Source organism: Lytechinus variegatus, chromosome 19, assembly GCF_018143015.1.
Source record: "Lytechinus variegatus isolate NC3 chromosome 19, Lvar_3.0, whole genome shotgun sequence".
NCBI lineage: Eukaryota > Metazoa > Echinodermata > Echinoidea > Temnopleuroida > Toxopneustidae > Lytechinus > Lytechinus variegatus.
Window position 1 is genome coordinate 14,149,165 of NC_054758.1, and position 6,598 is coordinate 14,155,762.

Sequence of the window (6,598 nt, forward strand, 5' to 3'; positions counted from 1 at the left end):
ATGGCATTTCAAAGTTTCGCTTAATTTCACAAACAGATATATGCACATTTTGGTGGGTATGCAAATGAGGAGACTGATGACGTCATCCACTTACTATTTCTTTTGTAATTTACTAATGAAATATTCTGATTTTCTCCTCATTGCCAAGTGAAACAAAGATTGATTCCTCCCTGAACATGTAGAATTAGCATTGTTTTACTACTATATTGTTCAGTCAAGTTGGTCCTTATTGTGAAATCTGCAAAAAGTTAAATATTGTGTAATTCAAACAATAAAAAAAAAATAGTGAGGGACCTCGTTGACTGTCTCATTTGCATGTCGCTGAGTTGTGTATATCTCTGTTTTGTGAAAAATAAGCAAAATTTTAAAATGTCATAATTTTCTTATTTTACATCTCATTTTGATGACATTTTCAGCATTATGCTAATTTGATTTTACTCTATTTATTCAAATCAACATTTTTCAGAGGTGGACTTTAACTTTGTGAATTATCCTATGAACATACATATATTGACATACATGTAGCTACATATGCAAATATTGTCCTGTGCATGACATTTTTCAAAATTGTGGATCCGCCATTGTTCATATATGTTTATTTTTCATTTTCTCCGTTTTAAGATGATTTTGTCCCTTTGGAGGGAATTTCCTTTTATAGATAAACGTGAATGGCCAGACTGTTCTTTGTTCGCTCTTGTCGTATCTGGAATGTCAATCCTCTTGTTATGGTGAAATGAAATGGACTTTGGTTTACTCATCATCATTACTTTATCTTTTACAAGCAAACCAGCTACATGCAACTATAGATAACAGATAACTTGCTTGGGGCCCGTTGCATTGAAGTTACCATTACGGTCACTTTGCCATCTATTAGTAACCTACATGGAATCCGTGATTCCGATTGTCTGTTTATCATCATTACCATTGTAGTTGCCATTGGATGGCAAAGTTACCATAATAGTAACTTTTATGCAACAGGGCACTGGTTGTTGAAATGTTGGAACATAATTTGCTACTTTTGGGAAAGGGCAAGGTTTCAAGGGGTGGGGGGATGTTTCAAGGAAGTTTGCCATGATTTTCATTGACTCATTTATTTTGAGCCAATCAGATGCAAGGATTTCAGTAGCCTGTACCAGTTTTCAGTGAAAATCACGTCATGTGGTTTTTGTCTCACCTGCGAAGCAAAGTGAGACTATAGGCGCCGACGGCGGCGGCGTCAACATCAAATCTTAACCTGAGGTTAAGTTTTTGAAATGACGTCATAACTTAGAAAGTATATGGACCTAGTTAATAAAACTTGGCCATAAGGTTAATCAAGTATTACTGAACATCCTATTAGAGTTTCATGTCACATGACCAAGGTCAAAGGTCATTTAGGGTCAATGAACTTAGACCATGTTGGAGGGATCAACATTGAAATCTTAACCTGAGGTTAAGTTTTTGAAATGTCATCATAACTTAGAAAATATATGGACCTAGTTCATGAAACTTGGACATAAGGTTAATCAAGTATCACTGAACATCCTGCATGAGTTTCACGTCACATGACCAAGGTCAAAGGTCATTTAGGGTCAATGAACTTTGGCCGAATTGGGGATATCTGTTGAATTCCCATCATAACTTTGAAAGTTTATGGATCTTATTCATGAAACTTGGACATAATAGTAATCAAGCATTACTGAACATTTTGTGCAAGATTCAGGTCTCATGATTAAGGTCAAAGGTCATTTAGGGTCAATGAACTTTGGCCGAATCGGGGGTATCTGTTGAATTACCATCATAACTTTGAAAGTTTATTGGTCTAGTTCATTAAACTTAGACATTAGAGTAATCAAGTATCACTGAACATCCTGTGTGCGTTTCAGGTCACATACCAAGGTCAAAGGTCAATGAACTTTGGCCGAATTGGGTGTATCTGTTGAATTACCATCCTAACTTTGAAAGTTTATGGATCTGATTCATGAAACTTGTACATAAGAGTAATCAAGTATCACTGAACATCCTGTTTGAGTTTCAGGTCACATGATCAAGGTCAAAGGTCATGTAAGGTCAATGAACTTTGGCCATGTTGGGGTTTTTTGTTGAATAACCATCATATCTCTGTAAGTTTATTGGTCTAGTTCATAAAAAGTGGACATAAGAGTAACCATGTATCACTGAACATCTTGTGCGAGTTAGAGTAGTATTCAAAGTCAGCACTGCTGCTATATTGAACCACGTGATGCAGGTGAGACGGCCAGAGGCATTCCACTTGTTTTTCTATGAAGTGCACCCATGGTGTATATGCTAGTCTGCTGGACTAGGGATGGGGGTGTTTCAAGGAAGTTTGCCACGATTCCACTGACTAATTTATTATGTGCCAATAAGATGCAAGGATTTCAGTAGCCTGTACCAGTTTTCAGTGAAAATCATGTCGTGTTTTTTTTCTATGAAGTGCACCCATGCTGTATATGCTAGTCTGCTGGACTAGGGATGGGGGTGTTTCAAGGAAGTTTGCCACGATTCCACTGACTAATTTATTCTGAGCCAATCAGCTGCAAGGATTTCAGTAGCCTGTAACAGTTTTCAGTGAAAATCACGTCATGTGGTTTTTTTCTATGAAGTGCACCCATGGTGTATGTGATAGTCTGCAGAACCAGACCCTGATCTAGAACCTTCCATAATGGTGAATACTATATAGAAGCCTCTAGAATAGTGAATACTAGAATGATCTAGAATAGTTGAAATGTGCATATAAAAGCTGCAGTTTTTACAAGGACATCATCACATCATATGAGATCACATCATACCAGATCACTTCATCAGATCAGAGCTAAGAGTTTCACACCTGATCTGAAACTCTGATCTACACGTGGGTCTTCACACAAGACTAACACAAATACAACTTGCCGTTTCAAATTTCAATTTCTGAATGAGATTGACCTTCTGTGCACAAGGGTCTTTACACTGTATATTCAGACCTTTGTCCTTAGTTGTGCTTATGTTTGATTAGAGGCAGAATAAATATCAAAGGGTCATGTCATTGAAGTGTCCATGTTGATTTGTTTTAATTTCATATTGTATTTTATCTCTGAGAAAAAAATTAAAGTAGGGCACCATTTTAAACCCTATTGGTAAACATGTACATTGTTTGCTGGGTGACGTGACATATGCTCCTGCGACAATTAATTGCTCCGGTTCCAATATCTCAGAAGGCATGGGGTTGCAGTTAGGACTTCATAGAGTTTTTTTTTGTTCAGAATAATGTAAATATGAGGATAAGGGATTATTTAGTTTTGGAGGTTTGATTTTATGTTTGGCTTAACATGCAAGTTTTCCATCGGAGCAATTGTCGCTGGAGAAAATGTTGTGAAGCTGTAAACTTTTTTCGGCAAGGGGGTGTTCATACCCTCCTGATCACAGAAAATACCTGTTATTTTCTGATCAGGGGTTCTCTCCAATTCAGGAAAAAAAATAGGGATTATTTTGCCAATGTGATAGCAAATTGCTTGTGATGTCCTGAAAAGGAAATGCCCTCAAGTTAAGAGGTATCATTAAAAAAATTATGAGAACTTTGGCAAGAATTTCTCTGGGTTTGCAGGGTAGTTATGTGAGCAAATTATGGATGTGAGGCAATATATGTATATTTTGTGGAGAGAAAAGTGAGACGTTTCTTGCTTGTTCTTAACCAAGAGATTTTTTTTTAAATGCTCGAAAAAATAGCATGTTAATAAAAAAAATATGGGGGCAATACTCACAGGAGTCTCTCCAAGCTCTAAATTGATAACTTTACTTAGGAGGCCAATATAGTGTATCCTTTGTGTGGGATCTACTGGAATCTTATTTCTGGCTCATAACTACAAGAAATTAATCTGGTTTAGGTGAGAGTTAAACGACTCCAAGTTACACTTCATGGAAGACTGAGGGTGAGAAACAGGGAGAGAGAGAGGGAGAGGGGGAAGGGAGGAGGGGGGGGGGGGAGAAAGAAAGAAGAAGAGGTGGTCAAGAGTGTGAGGTTTAATAAAGTAGAAAGTCTATGGACATAATAAATGTTCAAGGGAATAAGCTCAACCATGCATCAAACTTAACAGCAAATGGGGAGAAGAAGAGGAAGTGAACTCAGTAGACACAGGAACAAAATATAAGACTGAACTTGTAGTCTGGTAGTGCATAAATTAATTAAATGGGCTGCTTTGCCACATCAGAACTAAATCATATCTACAATTTACAAATAAAGGAATAACAACTAATCAAAATAAAAAAAATGAAAGGATCGAATTGAAATATAGGAGTCTCATTCATAAAAATAACCCAAAAAAGAGATAGAGGATGGAGATGAATGAGATGTTGGGATGGTTACATAATCTAATAATAAGAATGTTGAACAAAAGAATCAGATGTGAGAATGTAATGAATGAACACATCTGAATAGGATAAGAATGGCAGAAGAGGCAGTATAAAAGGAAAGCAAATGTCAAGCAAGTGGGGGGGGGGGCAATGAAATGCATAGAAAAGCGGAAGAGATAAAAGGGGGTAGAATTAAAGGGGAAGTTCACCCTGAAGAAAAGTTTATTGTAAAAAATAGAAAAAATGAAAAACATTAGTAAAGCTTTGAGGAAAATCCGTCAAAGATTAAAAAAGTTATTAGAATTCAGGTTTTGGATTTGCGATGTCATTTGCGAGCAGCATTCCTACATAGCGAATGGTAAAAAATCAATGAAAGGTCATTTTCTCAGAAAATTGAAAATAGTTTTTACTGTGCCCTTTTGTATATCAATAGACAAATCATTTCACACCCGATCATAGATAGAAAACAAAAAGTCATCAGGAACCATACAAAATTTGAAATTCATTCTTTTTACCATTTGCTATGTAGGAATGCTGCTCGCATATGACGTCACAAATCCAACACTTTGAATTCTAATAACTTTCTTAATCTTTAACGGATTTTCCTCAAACCTTCACCAATATTTTTTATTTTTTTCATGCTACTTTTACAACAAACTTTTCTTCAGGGTGAACTTCCCCTTTAAAAGATATAAAGGGCAGATGGAGATGAGGAATGACAACCAGAAAGGATTCATCCCACTGAAAATAAAATATAATTGTGTGTGTGTCTGTGAGGGTGTGTGTCCGCCCGTGTATGTGTAAGATTAAATGCCATTGGTAGGCAATAATTGAAGAGTTCTACAACACGGACCTCTCTTTGGCATTCCTTGTTTTTGTTTCTTTCTCCAATCAACTCCTACCCTCTCCCCCAAATTTCTGTTTTTTATAATTTTGGGGTTAATCGTGAGCTTAAAATTTTCAGACTAGAAAACCAGAAATTTACTTTTCGTAATCATAAAGAAGATAGGTATCTAACTAAAAAATTGTGAGCGCGAGCTAAATATTGTTTTACTTTCCAACTTTTAACCCGAAATTTTAGCACTTTTTGTAACCATGAACAGAATGGGTATCTGACTAAGCAACCGATGAGAGAGTGAGCTAAATATCCTTTGTTTTCCTACTTTTAAAAGCGCGAGATATTATTATTATTTTTTTTTTTTGGGGGGGGGGGTAGATTTTGATCCGAAAATGGGACATCCTGCGTACTTCTTGATATTTCGATCTGAAAAAAATCAATCGTCTTTTGATAAAGAACTAACTGTCTAGCCCGAAAAATTGATAAATGCTATCACGAAGCGCGAGCAGAATTTTTTCATATACTGACTTAATAAGGACTTATAAGCTCTGATTCTTCTAATTGTTTTCCCCCCTTTTCTCTTATTCAAATCCTTTTCTTTCCTTTTTTTGCACCGTCATTTGGAGAATTAAGGCAGCCACTTCGCCCCCTGGAGCCATCTATGTATACTAACCTGACAAAAAAAGAACATTGTAAGGACTGATGTACATGGGATCTATATAGAGGATACGAAAATCACGAATCACTAATTTGCACCTGCTAATTTTGATATTCAACCCTTTTTGTGATCCTGATCAGCATACCTTTCTCGCTTCCCTGAGCTTAAGATCAATTTGGTGCCCTCGGTTGAATATAAATTTGGCACCCCTATGTGAAATATGAGTTGCCCCACTCCCCTTTCCTCTGAAACATGAATTTATTGCCACTGGTCATACATCAGTCGGCGCTCAAAAGGTCTAACATCGATTTTGCACCCCCTGGAATTTAAGGTCAAGTTGGTGCCCCTCATTTCAGATCAATTTGGTGTCAACCCCCCCCCCCCACGAAGAACATAAATTTAGCGCCCCTGGATTAAACATCAATTTGCCCCCCCCCCCTCCTCTAGTTCGAACATCGATTCGGCGCCCACTAATTCAAACATCAATTCGGTGCCCCCTAGGTTGAAAATTATTTTGGTGCCCCCCCCCTATGTCGAACATCGATTTGGCGCCCCTATAGGTAGAACATCAATTTGGCGCCCCCTAGGCTCAACATAAATTAGGCGCCCCTATTACGAGACGGACCAATAAAAATGGAAAAATTTATTAACTCTTTTTTTAACCAACTAAAAATTTGCCACCGATCTTTCGTTCATCATTTTCATCAAACCCCTTTTTATTCATTTGTATTTCATTAATCAATCTATTCCATACGTATTATTCTATGATATAGACT